Consider the following 18,271-nt stretch of genomic DNA (forward strand, 5'->3'; position numbering starts at 1 on the left):
AATCTTGAAATAAATTTGCTTTATATAAGGTTTTAAAATTCATGGCATTGTACAATATATAAAACTATAAATTTGCATGTAAACAATAAGAGAATTTAAAACTTCACATTCACATTCTGAAATGTATCTCACCATTTTAGATTGTAAGCCACATACACAAAAGCAATTTTTCCATGCCACATATCTACTCACTAACAAAGCCAAAAAGAAAAGCAAGGTTGTTGTGGTTTTTTTTAATATTTATTTTTAAGTTTTAGGTGGACACAATATCTTTATTTTACATTTATGTGGTGTTGAGGATCGGACCCAGTGCCTCGTGCATGCTAGGGGAGGGCTCTACCACTGAGCCACAACCCCAGGCCCCCCACCCCGAAAAGCAAGGTTTTAAGATCCTAATCCAATATCAGGAAACAAAAATCAAAACTTTCTCATTAACATTTATCATTAAATTACATAAATTCCACAAGCCATGCTCAGTCTTCCTTGTACCTTAAACATAGTATATTTGTTGACTTACGTTACTCCAGTAGTATCTCATTTACTCAGGGGTATTTCAAAAGATCCTCACATCACCCAGATAATAAACCTTTGTTTAATCATGCACAGTCATATCAAACATACAGCAAAAATATTTAAAAGGGCCCCAATTCATAGAGTTGGCATTCATTTCCATGAGAAATTCCATTTACTATTCTATCCTGCCTTTTCTTTAGCAGTAGCCCTTTAATAAAAGTTCTCAGATCTGACCAAATAACAATTTTAATCACGAAGATTAGAATAACTCCCAACCAAAATAAAAATCATACAAAAGTCTGTAGAATGGTACAGATATTAAAAAGTGAATTCTTAACATTATGGTTACCTATAGGATTCTGTATCACTCAAAAAAATACCTGAAATAGGGATACATTGTATTCACTCGATAAATGTTAAAATCAATTAAATGATTGGACATTTAAACTGTGGGCTGCAGGCTTATCTTCCCTAAAAGAATTTTCTTGTTAGTTCTTTCAGGATAGGGAAAACTTCCTTATGCATCAATCTCCCATAGCACTATTTGTAAATAAATAACTTTCTAAAACTTTTAATACAAACTGTCAACTAAGAAGCTAAAATATTACCAACTTCAAGTATAGTAAAAAGGAAAAGACTGATAAATTGGACTAAACTAAAATTAAGAACTTCTGTTCATAAGGAAAAAAAAACACCATTAAAAGAGTGAAAAAGCAAGCCACAAAGCCACAGAATTGGACATGATAATTGCAATACAAAAAAAAAAAAAATCAACAAAGGCTCGTATACTCAAGAGTATATAAAATATGTGAAAACACAGAGTGATCACGAAATGTCAGCATTTCAGTTTCTATCTATTGAGCATTTGAGAAAGCAGGATCACATACACATTCAGTAAACGGCAGCACAACGTATGAATACCTTATCTGAAGGGCCTTTTCTCCAAAATTCCATAGCACAGCCAATTCTAAACTAAAGAATTTTACCATGATACCGTGAAACCATATCATGAAACTATTAGTAAAACTGCTTATAAGGACTATAGAAACCACATAGGAAAGCAAAGCCTGAGAAGGTTAAGTAACTTCCTCAAAGGTCACTCAGCTAGTTGGAGGCAAAGCTAGAGGAGAGCTTATGGATCCTGAGATTCTTTTGACTGAGCTTATTTTCTCTTAGACCTTTCTCTTAAGCATCTGTATAAGTTAACTCTTCTAAGAAACAAATGACAATAAACGCTGGAAAACTTCTGGTGAAGTTTGCACGTTAAGTTGGTTTTTTTGTTTGTTTTGTTTTTTGATCATATAAGTAAGCTATCTAGGGCAAGTTTTAAACCTGAAATCCTTTATGCTTAAAGGATCCCAAGAATGAGCTTTAGAAGGGTCTGTCAACTCTATGGGTACTAGATGCTAAATTCTATATGTATGAGCCTAGGTAGTTATCAGGGAAGATGGTCCACAGCTTCAATCAGATTTGCAAGAAGAATTATATTTAGACTAGCAATTCTTAAACACTGTGCATCAGAACTCAGTGTTTCTTCTAAAGACTGATTATTAATTGACTACCATTTAGAAACTGATAAAAAAAAAAGGCAAGGATTTAATTTATATAATTTAATAGAATTGAGCAACAAAACATAGGATTTATATGTAAATTAGGCTCAAGTTTTTACACTACTCATGCAAAAAGTGTCTAAAATGCAAGTTTGATTTCTTCATGTTAAGAAGACTAGAAGTGTATTAATCTGCTTCTCACAATATGTTTCACATTTATAAATGAAGTAATTCAAAATTTTATATTTGGGGCTGGGGCTGCTGCTCAGTGGTAAAGCGCTTGCCTCTCATTCATGAATCCCTGGGTTCAATATCTAGTAATTCAAAGAAAAAAAAAAACTTTTATATTTTTTAAAAATTTTTCATAGAGAAATGTTCTTGAAAAATACAAAACATTTTTATTTATAAATATTATTTTGCTAACATAACTTCACACTATTTTTTGCGAAGTGAAGACCATTTACCTCTCCAGAACTACACAGGTAGCTGCTTTAATCAGAGCTGACAAACAAATGGTTCAGATTTCTGACATGGTTATAAAATTTTTAATATTTTAAATAAATGGAAGATTAAAAACCACTTCCCAAGTATCTTTTATAAAGTATCTAAAACCTTTGCAATAAACAAATTTTGCAGAAAAAAAGTTTAACACTAGATCATGTTTTAAATTAGGCTAAAATTTAATTCACCCCACTACAAATTTCAAACGATTAAGTTTATAGCCTGTGCTCAATCATAAATTTTGATAAGGGACTAGAATAGCACAGATAATTGTCATTCAAAGGCACTTTAAAATGTCACCTTACCCAGAAGATTCAATCTCTTTTCCTTCCCCACTATGCCAAGCTGACAGTAGTCCAATAACTAAGCTTCATATTCAATAGGCTTAACTTCTTTTTACCTACCCTACCCAACTTCCAACAGAAAATATAGTAAGTTTGAAATAAATTTAAATGCAGGTAAGTGATTAGAAGAAAAAGTAAAATCCCACATTTAATGAGGCTGAATCCTTTAGGCCCAACCTCACAACCATCCCTCTGTCCCCATCCCTCTTGCCCTCCCATAAGCATCCCTCTAGTACTTCTCCCTTTACTTTCATGAAACACCAATTTTTGCCTTGTCATTACTGAATCATCATTTCATCCTAATACTGAGTTGACCATACTTTAATTCCTCTCTTCCGGCTCTCTATTGAACCCATTCCACTAGATCTTTGCTTCCCTCCACTCTTGTCAAGATCACCAATGACTGCCCTGTTGCCTTATCTACTAAGGAAAGTCTCAGTTCTTATTTCAAGTATTATTTGACCAATTTGATCATTCTTCCCTTTTTAAAACCTTTTCTTCTTCTGACTCCCAGGACACCATCTAATTTTCTTCCTAATCTCTCCGCTCATCCTCAGTTTTCTTTTGCTGGTTCCTCCTCATTGCCCTAGGGCTCAGTTCTTGGATCTCTTCCTCTTAAGTGACTTCACCCAGTCTCCAGCTACAGTGGCAAGTCCCATATTTTTATCTACAGTCCAGATCATACTCCTGAATTCCAATCTCCCATACACAATGCCTCACTCAACATTTGCTAAAGATGTATCCTCAAGCTCCAAAAATCCAAAACTAAACCACTTATCTATTACCTCCTCAGGCTCATTCTCATACTCAATAAATGGTAACTCTAATCTTTCAGGCAAAGAATATTAAGGTCACCATGGATTCCTTTTGTTTCCACATCCCCATATCCAGTCCAACAGCTAACCATGTTGCCTCTACCTTCAAAACATACCTACTTTGACCTCTTGTGACAACTCCACTACCATCTCTTTGGTCCAACTCACCATGATCTTTATCCTAGATTAAGACCATGGCCTCCCAACTGGCCTGCCTGCTTCTACCTTAACAATCCAGCTTTTATAAAGCCTATTTCACAGCATCTAGAGCAATCTTTTCAAAGTCCAAGAAAGATCTTGTTACTCAGCTCTAAATCCTCCAGTACTTCCCCATCATACTCAGAGAAAGATGAAGCCCTTTATGGCCACAGGAACTAAGTGATTTGGCTTCTGCACTCTCAACATTCCCATCTCCCCATGTTAAATCTGCTCTGGCAGCAATGGCTTCTCCTCTATACTTCAGACATTCCAGGTCAAGTTCCCTGCTCAGGACTCTCCTTCGATTTGCTTTTCTTTCTAGCCAGAATACTCTCTCTTCCTCCAAATAACTTTGTGCCTCACTCTCTCAAATGTTTAGGAAATCTACGGCAGTTGCCAAAGTAGAATAAAGACTAACATTGTAATCAAAATTGTTCTCCTCAGATTGCAGTTTTGAGGCCTGCCTAGGCAACTCAGTAAGACCCTGTCTCATAATAAAAATAATAAAAAGCTTTGGGGATGGAGCTCAGTGATAGAGCACTTGCCTAACATGTCCTAGGTTTAATCCCCAGTACTAGAGGGAAAAAAAAAGTTTCTCTTCTCCAAAATTTTACACCCTTTCTCCTAACAAGAATATCCTTTTAACTTCTAACTATCCAAATCTGACCTGGACATTATAGTCCTGATTAAGATTCACTAATTGAAAAAGATCTTCACTAACCATACTTATTCTCCATTTCTCCCTTTCTTAAAACTCCCAGCAAATATATCTTTCTCATTCATTTTAGAATTTAACTACACAATGCCTCATATTCTAACCTATATGATTTATCTCCCCCACAGGCTCACTTGAGTAGAGATAATGCCTCCTACAAGTATTTCTCTATCCTAAATCAAAATGACAAGTAAACTTCAAAAATACAGATTCACAGCTCCTACCCTTAAAGATTTTGAATTCAGTATATCTAATTTGGAGCTCAAATATTTGGGGGTTTTGATGTTGTTGCTATTGTTGTTTAACTCCCCTAGAAGATTCTGATGGGGAGCCAGGATTAGGAACCAGTGCCTTATAATACACAACTTCCTTTAGTACCTTCAAGAGAGGGACCTTATACAGCCTAAAACTAGAAGGGACACTTCAGAGTACAAGATCCACACCTTCATTTCACAGAGGAACAAAATTCCAAGAAGTCTAGATGACTAGCCAAAATCTACAAAGATAATGAGAGACAAAGCTCAGCCACGTTTACTGCTCTCAATCTAGAAATCCTCCCATTAGACTATATATAAATAAATGAAAGTAATAAAAATCTACAATTCCCAGGCAGGTATAGTAAACAGTGATTATCTAATACTTGACCAGTGACTGCAGAACCTAAAACAGTACACAAAATATAAGCCACACAAGCTGACAGAGTAATGGTGGGAAAACTTATTAAGTTTAAAAAAAAAAAAAAAAAAGTTACCAAGTCCTCTTACAACACATACAAAAACCATCAAAATCATTTCTTCTGTAGTTGAGGAGTAGCAGAAGTAAACGGAAGGAAGAAATCTTGCTTCATCATGCTAAAGTACAAAAATCCCCATTCACAAACTTCTACAGCTCACAAAACTGTAAATGTTTTGAATTTAATCATAATGAAAACTTCTTAATTACATATCAGACTTAATAAATCATTCCATATCCCAAGACAACTCAAATTCTATTTTAATAGTCAGTTAACCTCAACACCAAAATTCTTGCCATCAACAACAAAAAAAAAAACAACTCAGTATCTACAAGGCATTATAAAAGAGTTTGGGCTTATCTTGGTGTATAGAGATCTAAGCAAGTGCCTCCTATTAACACTAATGGGAGTTTTGGGCATAAAGCATAAGTACCAAGGAGGAAGATGAATGCCCAGTACTGCATCTGTGAAAACCCTTTCTATTGCACTAACTGCAACTACTGGGAATTGTTCTCTCAGAAATGGGATAATAATCCCAAATTCCTATGTCTCCAGAGCACAAAGATAATTCAAATAAGTCATTTAGGAAGGTCACTGGTAAACACGAGATTAAGAAAATATACAAGAAAAAAATAAGCTAAAAAAAATAAGAAAATTTTATTAAATAGCATCAACATGCAGAGAAGAAATCAGTGAATTGTGGGAGATTAAATACCTCATGCAAAAATAAATTCAGGGAAGATTAGAACAGCCAAATTTTTAAAAACTAAAGCACAATAAACCCAACTACAGTCAGAAGTTTATCCAAAGAAACACGCATAAAACAAAACCTCCTCCCCTGATGGAGCTTTAAGTACACTACAATCTTTGCTTTTAAACACAGAAGAAATATCCTGCTGCAGTGATAGACAAGAAAAATCACAGAGTACTTCCAGACAAATGGATAACGGAGGATAACAAATATAAGCTGCTGAGGACAAACAAAACTAAATAAACAAAAATTAGAGCACCTTGTTGTGTTCCATCCTTCCTGCCTCCCCTCTCAGGTTAGAACTGCTGTACTTACCAGGCTCGAAAATGAGCAGGTACCTTTCAGGCTATGGAAAATTGGCGAGAAAGACAGACAGATACACACACCCAAACACAAAGGGAATGACACTTGTTCACTTGAAGGGCTTTAGAAATGCAAGGTTTTACTGTAGGCCTAGAAAACTAAGAGTAGGCCTTACCAAAAAAGTGAAGGAAAGCCAAGGTTTATCCCAAATCCACATTTCAAAGACTGAAAGAATGAACGTTTATTTTAGTTAAAATGGCTTTGGCAACAATCCACCTTTTTAAAAGGAAAGAGAAATTAAAATTTTCCCTGTTTCCATCCCCAAAGAAAATTAGAATCTTTTCTCTCCAGCTACACAGGTTTAGCAACACAAATAAAGAACCTTGACTTAAGGCCTAGAAACTAAAAATGGTTCCATGCGATTTACATTTTTTGAAGAAGTCTATGTAGTCCAACATGTTGGTTCTTTATCATCACTGCTATCATTAATGAACATTTATCTTTTTATCTCTACTTTGAAATGTCAATGAGAAATTGAAACAGTTACAATATGATGGAAATTTTAACTTTTAAACCACAAAGAAACAGAAGTTTGAAGCATAAAGCCTCAATCACCCTGAGAAGTAAGTGGTCCTAAAACTTGAAAGTGAAAGCAATACAAACCTCAAAAAGAAGTTGTTTGCTTGATATTAATGCTAGCCTAAAACCAAAAATATGTTCTGTTATAGAAGACTAAAATCAGGGCTTCCATTAACCTTGTATAAAAAAAAAAAAAAAAAATCCCATGAGCGTGGATTTTTTTTCCTAAGTCTCTTCATCAGAGCAGCATGGGGTCCCATTAGGCACCCTATTTTACTTCCACCTTATAAATAACGTTAGCGATTCGCTATTTCCATGGAAACCAAGTACAGAGAAACCCACTTAAATGAATACCGGTTAAAGGAATAAGTTTTATTTTAGAAAGGTTTCACTGCTCTAGATGAACTCTACTGGGGAATACTACAAAGTCTTCTTAAGTATAATTTTAAAAAATATATCTTTGGTGTAGAGGGAGCTTATTAAAGGTCCTGTTAAATAAGTACACTCCTGCACTAAACTACATATGCTGAACAACATCATAACATTAAAGATACATTTTCAATGCACTATACAGGGTTTTATACACACAACTTCCACTGACTAGGCTTCCTCATGCATTGGGGTGGAATAATTACCCCTGTGGGTCTAATTTAAACTAATAAAAACCAAAGAAATTCAGAAATAAGGCTACCATCACCTTGTAGTAATGAACAGGCCCCCAGCTGCAGGCACATGCATATCTTGCTGCTCCAAAGAGAAGCAAAACAAGGGAGCAAATGACTAAAGTTTCTCATCACTGTTACCAAGTTTAAAGTTAGTAGATAGTCAAAATTCCCTCCTCCACAAACTATAAATTACAATATATATTCCATAATACACACATTCAAGTTAAATAGAAACAGAATATGCACAAGCACAGAACAAGATTTAGTGATTTACAACTTAAAGTTGACATATAGTAATTCACCAAAACAAAATGTAACTCGTAAGAACAGCAAATTCAAAAGCAAAAGTATTGCAGTTTTAAAAACTGAAGGGATAAGAAAAACAAAAAGCTTTCCTGCATATATGGTTCTTCATTAAGTCAGTGATGGCTAAGATATCTTCAATAAGTTAAAAGATAAATAAAACAATATTATCCTAAAAGGGATTCCCAGTCATCTAGGAAGATTTGCAATGTATGAAAAGAGTTAACATGAGTATACCAGTGCATCTATTTGCAATGCATGTTTTGAAAACAAAATTACTATCTTGGTAATGCTATATACACTACAGATAAAGACTGGCAAAATACTGATAAGTGTTGAAGTTAGGTAATAAATACATAGGTTTTGTTATATTACTCACTCTACTTTTGTGTGTCTTTAAATTTCCATAATGAAGTTTTAAGTCAGCCATAGTGGTGCAAACCTGTAATCCCAGCTACTCAAGAGGCTAAAGCAGGAAGTTCAAGACCAGCTTGCACAACATAGTGAGACCTTGTCTGAAAATAAAATAAAAAGGTCTGGGAATGTAGCTCAGTAAAAGAGAACTGCCTTGCTTATGTACAAAGCCCAGGGTTCAATCCCCAATACTTCAAAAAGAAAATAAAGAGAGAAAAAAATTAATCCTATGAAGTTAAGGTTCTTGTTCAAATGTTTTTCTCTGTGTATAACTTAATAGTGGACAAAAGACCTGGTATAGATTTTAGAAGTCACTGAATTTAAATAATACATTTCCAATAACTTAACATGTAGGCACAATTAATTGCCAATTTTTACTTTTCTCACCAAGTAATTCAGGTAACAATTCAAAAGCAATAAGACAAATCTGTAAAAGAAAGGGTCCACTATTTTACAACTATCAACTAATGAAATATAAAAGATTAATACATGATAATAAGGTATCATAGCCATATTTTGTATTTTAAAAACTAAAGGAAAACATTCTATTCCTCTCCATTAATAATAAAAATATTTTCAAAATCACCAACATTAAAATTTCCATTTTCTTCTCCAATTAGGTCCATAAGACTACAGAGGGCAATCTAATAAATTAGAGCTTATCTTAGTTAAGTAACAAATCCGACCATTTGCCTCTCTCTCATCATCTTTAAGAATAAATACACCAACTTCTGGGGTAAAAGGTCTTTTTCTACTTTCTCCCTTAGTCCAACATAAAACGTTTCACAAAGATTTAGTTAATTTGCAAGTGATTTTGAGCTATATTACCCAAATCCTGGCTGAGTGCCCAAACGTGAAGAAATAAGGGGATACGCAAACTGCTAAAACTTTGCAGTGTTGGGAACAGCTCTTTTGCTTAAAAACTAACGATTACAATGGAGTTTTGTTTTTAGAGAAAAAGAAAGAATATGGTAATAGCTTTGGAGGGAATGATGAACAGCAGACAGGACAGAGTACAGGCAGGAGGAATAGCCAAGAGTGCGTGGACAAGAGGGAAGCAGAAAGGCAACGGAGGGAGTTTAGGCAGCCAATGGCAGCACCTTCCTATAAAGTAGCAGAGGGGCTGCCAACTGGACAGAACCTGTGCACTCAGAGCAGGAGCACACCCAGCATAAGTGGCACTGCTCAGCAGGGACAAACTGATTTTCAAAACTGTGTCATTCTTAAAATCAACCCCAACTGGTAGACTCTATTTTCCTTTGTTTTGTTTTGGTGTATATGTGTGTGAGTGTGTGTGCCTGTGTCTATGTGCATTACTGGGGACTAAACCCAGTGATGCTCCATCACTGAGCTACATCACTAGATTTCCCAAGCTGGTCTGGAACTTGTACTACTCCTGCCTCAGTCTCCTGTACAGGCATGTGCCACCATGCCTGGCTGTAATTTATTTCAAATACCTTCATTTATTTACATGAAATAGACTTCTAAAAGTTCCAAAATTTCATTCAACCAAGCGAAGCAACTTTTATAGATCCTGCATGTAGCTAAAGAAAATTTAATGTTGTACAGGGCTGAGGGTATATTTCAGTAGTAGAGCACTTGCCTAGCATGCATAAGGCCTGAGATCAATCTCTAGTACTACACGCACATGCATGAACACACACAATCTTTAATATTATTCATATTATGCTAATTTTAGAACTACAAAACTTTACTTAAGTCATTATAAGTTTTTTAACTGAAAGAAAACTATACAGGGGCTGGGGTTGTAGCTCAGTAGTAGAGCGCTCACCTAGCACCTGTGAGGTCCTAGGTTCAATCCTCAGCACCACAGAAAAATAAAGAAAAATAAAGGTATATTGTATCCAACTACAACTAAAATATTTTTTAAAAAAAGAAAACTATACAGTCTACTATAAAATTAATTTTTAAAATGCTCGTTGATCTGAAGTATAGCATTATCAAAAAAAGTGTTGTAATTTCTATTCACAAAGCTGAAACAATGTTAGGAACACAGACAGAATAAAATACAGTAAATCAAGTTATTCACCTACTAGGCCTTTATCAAATGGAATAGCTGGGTAAATGAGAACAAAAAGATAATGGAAGATACTAGTTACTTGTACTACTCCTGCCTCAGTCTCCCATACAGGCATGTGCCACCATGCCTGGCTGTAGTTTATTTCAAATACCTATATTTATTTACATGAAACAGACTTCTAATCAAATGCTTGCAAGTGGTAACATATACCATATTCAGGATATTCTGATAAGCTATTACAAATACTGTACATTTATTGACTCCTACAGGAAAAAAAAAAAACAGATCATGCATCAAAAAAATTTCCAATCCAAATCAGTAGTAAATGAAAAAATAATGTTTACACTTAATATTTTCCCTTCTGTCAATTACTGGTTTTACTTTCAAGGGGTGGAGGGAGGCATACAAACATTCTAACGGATATATTAAAAACTCAATTCTCTAACCAAAAATAATAACCCTCAATTCTGAGAATAATTCACTGTGGCTTTTCTCATAATCATCTTGTTCTCAGGCCCAATTTCTAGGTTCCACATGAGCTGGGCATGGTAATGCACATCTGTAACCCAGTGACTTGCGAGGAAGAATCAGGAGAATTGCAAGTTTGAAGCCAGCCTCAGCAATATAGTGAGACCCTGTATTAAAAATAAAAATAACAAAGGGATGGGGATGTAGCTCACGTAGCTCAGTGGCAAAGTGCCCGAGTTCAATCCCCAGTACCAAAAGAATGTTTGTGTTTGTGTTTGTGTGTGTGTGTGTGTGTGTGTGTGTGTGTATTATGAAGATTAAATATAGGAAAAAAATAACGATCACTGTAAGAAAAAATCAGACATCAGATGAGAGGAGATTTCATAAAGACAATATGCCCAAAAAAGCAAACTCTGCCCATAAGTACTGGAAAGCATGTATATCCCTTTCAAACTCTCAGGCAATACAACTATTCCTTTTAGTTACTGCACCCAAAACAAGTTAAGGTTAACATACACAATGTGTCAGACCCAGTGGACTGACCAGCTGATTAATATTTTGGACTTTGAGTTCTAACATCTAGTCTATTACTGACTTGATGCTAAGTGGTGCTAAGTTTTCTATGATAAACTACAGAGTATCTTGTCAGTGGTCTCATCAGTTGCTGAGGGGAAGGAATGTAAAGAAAGAAAAGCTTATATCACTAAGTTTTAATAAAGCATCCTGAAATATTTTTGAAAGGCTCTGTTAATACTAACATATTCCCATATATTTTCTGTTTCTCCTAGAGGTATTCAAAAATAAGAACTCCTTAGATACACTTTTATCATCATGCCATTTTCTTATCATGGCATTTCAGGAAGAGGGGGAAAAAAAACTCTACATTCCAGCTAAATTGTTCCATATTTATTCTTTTCCCATAAACTTTTAATGGGACTATAACAATAATAAATAGCAGTTCTTATTTATCGTCTGTAAGAGTTCCTTTTTTTTTTTTTTTTTTTTTTTTGGTACTAGGATTGACCTAGAGGCACTTTACTATTGAACTATTTTTTTTATTGAGACAAGGTCCCACTAAGTTGTTGAGAGACTGATTCTGAACTTGCCATCCTCCTGCCTCAGCCTCCCAGGTCTCTGGGATTATAGGTGTGAGCCACCACGCCCAGCTAAGAGTTCCTCATTTTATGTTCACATAAACTATAGGGAGGTTGGTATTATCATCCCTGTGTCCCTGTGTCCCAGATAAAGGAACTGAAGTTCAAGTGACCAGCACAGGGGCTGGTATGCATTTATACACGTGACACATCTTTATTGAAGGAAGCTTAAATACTCTAACGTGCATACATTAAAGTGGATGGACTGAAATTCCAACTTGAGGGTCAGACCACAAAGCTGAGATTCCTTTCCCAATGTGGAACATTTGTCTTAATCCCTGAGAAGGGAAGAAAAGAGCAGAGAACTAAAGATCAGTTCCGTTTAATCAGTACTTATTTCTACTAGTTTATACATTAATCCATTTATTCCTTAGAACAACCACAGCCGGCAGGAACTTGTATTTATTCACACTTTACAGATGAAGACAATAACAGATACAGAAGGTGAAGGGACAAAAGCTACAGTCACAGAGTAAACAAATGACAAAGCCAGGATTTGAATCCATGAAGACTGGCTCCTGCACCAAGACTCAAGCACTGTACACTACTGCCATGAAAAAAACTTCCTTCATGTGAATTACACAAAAACAAAACTTTTAACCTTTCACCAAATTACTAAATTGTACACTTGGATTAATTATGAGAAAACTAGGAGTGCTTTTCTAAGTATGCACACCAGACTTCTTTACAGGCACAGAGAATACATCCCTAGCGATTAGATCATTGCACTGCTCAGGAAGTAGCACTCTGTAAATCTGGTTAAAAGCCCTCAGCCCGCCTCTCTCCACGCTCAGACCCACACTAACCATGCACTGTAGGAAACAGGCAATCCAGAGATGTCTCAATACAATCTTCTATAAAATGAATGTCACTCTGGAAATATCCAACTGTGTATACTATCCTTCCATCACCCAGTCTTCTTCCCAAGCATCATAAAACACACACACACACACACACACAACACACACAAAAAAGGAATGAATGAGTCTAAGCTACTTAAAAACCATAACAAATGTCCAATGATAACTACAAATTTAAATGAGAAAAAAATAAATGCAAAATTCTCATAATTTTGTAACTTGTCCAAATCCTACATTTAAAAAGCACTAGGCCTCTTTGAAAGACTCAATTCTCAGACTAGCTTTTTATCATCAATGTGCCTTGAAGAGTGTGGGGAAAAGTACATTTTTTCCTCAAATTCTAAACATCTTCACATGCATATTTCAAACAAAAATTACTACTGCTGTATTACAAGTTAATGGGCTTCTTACCCTAAAGTCTACTAGTAAGACAATGTTAAATACATAATTAAATATTATCCAAATAAAAATATTAATCATGGACTTGATATTTGTATATTAACATGTAATACACACAGGAAATAAATATACAGAATAGGACTGGACCTGGAAGTACTGGGGACTCTACACAATGAAAACAAGAACTATTGCAGCTCCCTCCATTGACATCGTAAAGTTGCCACATTTTCTGGGCTCTCTTTTGAATTAATGTGGCATCTGTTCCAAGTACAGCATGCTAACATTTTACTAAAAGATATTTTAATTCTACATTTGTAGCTGGTTTGTTTTTTATTTGAACTCCTGTTTTATTTCAGTGGTCATTATTTCTTTATACCAAGTTGTCAATTTGGCATACCTAATCTATCTCCTCTGAGCACAAAAAGAGTGGGGAGGAACCATCAACTTACAAACCTCCAACAGCAATAATTACAATATGCTTTGCATATAGATTAAATTAAAAAATAAACAGCACAAAGATTTTTGCAGGCTTTTTAGTATCAAGTCCTGATAAGTTAACAGCATCTGTTCTTTTTAGAAAAGGAATTCTGTTCTGAGGTACTGGGGGTGGGGACAAAATAAGCAAATACTAAATAGAATAATTCAAGTTACAAAGTTTGGTCTCCATGAAATGATGATTTCAATAATCTGCACATATCCAACCCTATCAAGTGATAATTGCTTTTTAAGACATCCTCAAAAAATGCTGCAGCAACAAGCCAAATACAACCACTTGTACTTAACATGCATGCTGCATACTCTACAATGTTACGTCATATCAGGCACAGAGAAGACGCTTACCAAGCTATCCTGCGTTCTATAAACTGCCTAACAACAACAGAAAAGGCACTGCCATCTCTATGGGAGTGGGAGCTCACAGGGTAGGCAGCCTTTCCCTTTCAACTCTGAAGAAAACAAATAAGGCTTATTTCTGTCTTTTAAGCTCACCTCTCTCAAGGCCTTCACTCTCAATCTTTCAGTCTTTTACAGAAATAAAGGCTGTTTCTTTAAAATTAAAAAACCACAAAAGATCACTGCAATTTAAAAGCCCCACACCTTTTACCAACTGTCCTCCAGCTGTCTCCATGGCTGGCTCTTCTGCAGGAGGAATGGCCTATCTAGAGCACCAGTCTCCAAGTGGGTGTGTGCAGCCTGAGGAAAGGAGTCACAGGAAATTATCACAACTTGTATTTTTAAATCTGATCCTTTTTAAAATTTCAATTTTCCTTTATGTTTGATAATTTACACAAAATACTAATTCAGACCATTACACATTTACTAGCGTCCTAATTTTAGAGAGATTGGAGACTACAGGTCAATATGACTACAGGTCAAGATGACCAAGACTAACTGGGCACAGTAGTACACACCTGTGATCCCAGCTATTCAGGAGGATCACAAGGCCAGCAGGGGCAATTTAGTGAGATTCTGTCACAAAATGAAAAATAAAGATGGTTGGGGGACTGGGGTTGTGGCTCAATAATAGAATACTTGCCTAGCACGTGTGAGGCACTGGGTTTGATTCTCAGCACCACATACAAACAAATAAATAAATAAAGGTCCATCAATAAATAATAAAAATATTTTTTTAAAAAATGGTTGGGGCAGGATACAGTGGTGCATGCCTGTAATCGCAGCTGCTCGGGAGGCTGAAGCAGAAGGATCGAAAGTTCAAAGTCAGCCTCAGCAAAAGCGAGGTGCTAAACAACTCAATGAGACCCTGTCTCCAAAGAAATACAAAACAGGACTGAGGGTGTGTGGCTCAGTGGTTGAGTGCCCCTGAGTTCAATTCCCAGTACCCACCCTCCAAAAAATGCTTGGGAATATAGCTCAGTGGTAGAACACCCCTGGGTCCAATCCCCCATAATAGCAAAAGGGGAAAAAAAATACTGGAATTAAAATTATAGTGAAATTAGACTCTACCATTAATTTAAGTTCTTTTCTCTGCCTTAGTTTCACCATCTATGACATTACCTGAGTCTTTTGTACATTCAGAAGACTATTATAAGAAAGGAGAAAACACACTCTAGGGCATGGTCTGAGCCACTCAAAATGAAAAGCACATTTATGAATGCTACAAATGAGAAATATTCTTAACTTGCTTTGTTAAAACATGGACTGTACCATAACTTACTACCGCTATACCCTATCAGATCCAGTTCTTAGAATTTCTCCTCCTCATCCCAAACCCTGATTCTGGATATTGAACCCAGGGCCATGCACAGGCTAAGGTCCTTGCACTCTACTATTGTAAACCCTAGCCCTTTTTTAAATTTTGAGACAGATCTTGCTAAGTTTCAGAGCTAGCCTCAAATATGAAGTTTACAGGTGTGTGTCACCACGCCTAGCCCAATTCTTAGAATTTTAAAGAAAGGCTTCATTAGCACTTCACTAAATGTTCAGTCTAAAGAAGCATAAAGCATTTTAAATGCAAGAAGTATATTCTAAGATTAGAAAGACTTTCCAAAAAACTACTATAATGAAAAACTTATATAAACTATTTAATAAAAATTTTCAATTTAAATATTACAAAAGTGAATCATGATTAATAAACTTAGCAACAAATTTAAAATTCTCGAAGCCAGTCTAAAATTTAACAGTAACATTTTACTCAAATAATTTACCTTTTTTCTTAAACTTCCTTAAAAAATACTGGGTTATTAATATAGCATTTGGTAGTATTTGAGTAGAATCTGTAGTGGAGGTGAGGTCAGCCAATACTACTCATGAAGCTGTGAGCACCAGGACTAATTCCTAGGCAGGGTTTCTTCATGCTGATTAAGTTGACCAGGTTTGAGTTTCTATTATTTAAAATATCAAGAACTGGTGCTGTAGCTCAGTGGTAGAGTGCTTGCTTTGCATGTGTGAGGAACTGGGTTCGATCCTCTGTACCACATAAAAATAATAAACAAGATATTTTTTAAAATATCAAGGAATTTAATATTATCTTGGTTTTAAATTTATAAATTTAAATTTTTAAATTCATAAAAAAATTTGAATTTAAAAAAATTATGAATGAATAATTTTTGCAAATTATGAATGAATGCTTTTTAAAATACCTTTATTTTATTTATTTATTTTTATGTGGTACTAAGGACTGAACCCAGTGCCTCACACATGCCAGGTAAGCACTCTACCACTGAGATACATTCCCAACCCTGAATCAATCCGTCTTAACAACAAAGAAGGTACTACTAGCTTTTAGGGAAAAAAAAAAAAAAGTCACCTGAAAACATAACTGTTCTTAAGCAGCTAACAGAACAAACTAGAAGAATTAAATTCTAAAATGATGCCTCCTAAATTACTTTTACAGGATGGAACTGGCTAGCATTTTTTAGTTTCAATAATAACAATGACCACATCTAAAGGTATGAGACAAAATAAAAAGAACTTAAAATGCTCTTTGCCCCGTTGGTAATAATCAGTCTAGGGCATTTGGTTTATGTCCTTAATGTACAAATCTTTCCCACTTCTCTTCAGACTTTTTTTTTTAAGAGAGAGAGAGGTAGAGAGAGAGAATTTTAATATTTATTTTTTAGTTATCGGCGGGCACAACATCTTTGTTTGTATGTGGTGCTGAGGATCGAACCCGGGCCGCACGCATGTCAGGCGAGCGCACTACCACTTGAGCCACATCCCCAGCCCCTCCCACTTCTCTTCAATCACCCCACTCACACAAAGCAAGTTTTTTTTCAAACAGTCACCTGAAAAAAGTAAACTTTTAAGATAGTATTATGATATAATTACATTTAATCTTAAAACTTGTGTGTGCGAATTACACATGCAAATGCCCAGGAAAAGCTTAAAAGTAGGATGGAAATAAGACAACTTAAATTTTCTACTTTATACATATCTGTATTGCTAGAATGACTTATGTAACTCAGATAACACTGCTTTTATAATAGTTTTTAGAAGAAAGGACCACTTTCCTGACATTCTAAAGTGCTGACAATTGTGTAAGGACTGATTAAAGCAGTGACTATAAACTAAGAAAACTTACAAAATAACTTATCATCATAAGTGCCCAACTTCCACACTTTAAGCAACAGACAACAAACCTACTCCATTCTAGGAACTGTGTGTGGCAATGGGTACACAATGAAGAAGAAAACAGGCATTACCCCAAATAAATGCCTTCGTTTCTATTCCATTCCAGTTGCTTACTATTTCTAAAATATTCAACCTAACTTAACCAAAATCAACATCAGTCCCAAAATGATACATCGTAGCTTTTGCCATTTCTGTAAATTGAAAACTTCTTTAGAAATTCATTTTCTAGGTTTCTGTGGTAATTAGCATTATGGACACTTGAGAGAAAGGGTGCAGGATTGTAGCATTTGCTACCTACATGATCACAGGGAAAGTTCCATTTCCTCACCTGTAAAATGGAAGTAGGGTAATAATAACAAATCCACTGAATATTGCTCTGAGGATTAAAATTAAATGAGATCCTATGTTATAAAAAGGCTTAGCACTGGGTTAGTGTTGTGGCTCAGTGGTAGAGCACTTGCCTAGTATGTGAGAGGTTCTGGGTTCGATCCTTAGCACCACATAAAAATAAATAAATAAAATAAATGTATAAAATTTTTTTTAAAAGGCTTGGCACTATGTATAAATATGTAACAACAAATCCCATCATTATGTACAACTATAATGCACCAATAAAAAGTGTGGAAAGTGAAAAAAAAAGAACAAAGAAAAATAACGTTCACTGAAAGAAAAAAAAAGGCTTAGCACCTAGTCACTGATAAATTAGTATTTTTAATATCATTAACATCAGATAACCCTAAAGTACAAAACAGTTCACAACATGCCAAACATTTAAGATCTATATATCTCTGTCATTTTTCTAACAATAAATATGTATATATATAAACGCATAAATAGATATGCCTTATATAAACACATATAAATGGTTTTCTACAT

The 18,271-nt window shown here is 35.2% G+C and overlaps 1 protein-coding gene across 12 annotated transcripts in view; it reads right to left on the bottom strand.

The window, feature by feature from the left end:
- Window positions 1-18,271, bottom strand: part of Phf21a (PHD finger protein 21A) — a 190,221-nt gene that overhangs the window by 160,644 nt on the left and 11,306 nt on the right. Inside the window, exon 2 of one of the 12 annotated variants that reach the window (XM_076847096.2) lies at window positions 14,402-14,497. The exons of the other annotated variants lie outside the window; for them this stretch is intronic. The gene's annotated coding sequence lies outside the window, so the exon portion shown is untranslated. The remainder of the gene's footprint in view (window positions 1-14,401; window positions 14,498-18,271) is intronic. 12 annotated transcript variants of the gene reach the window in all.

Source organism: Callospermophilus lateralis, chromosome 2, assembly GCF_048772815.1.
Source record: "Callospermophilus lateralis isolate mCalLat2 chromosome 2, mCalLat2.hap1, whole genome shotgun sequence".
Classification (NCBI taxonomy): Eukaryota; Metazoa; Chordata; class Mammalia; order Rodentia; family Sciuridae; genus Callospermophilus; species Callospermophilus lateralis.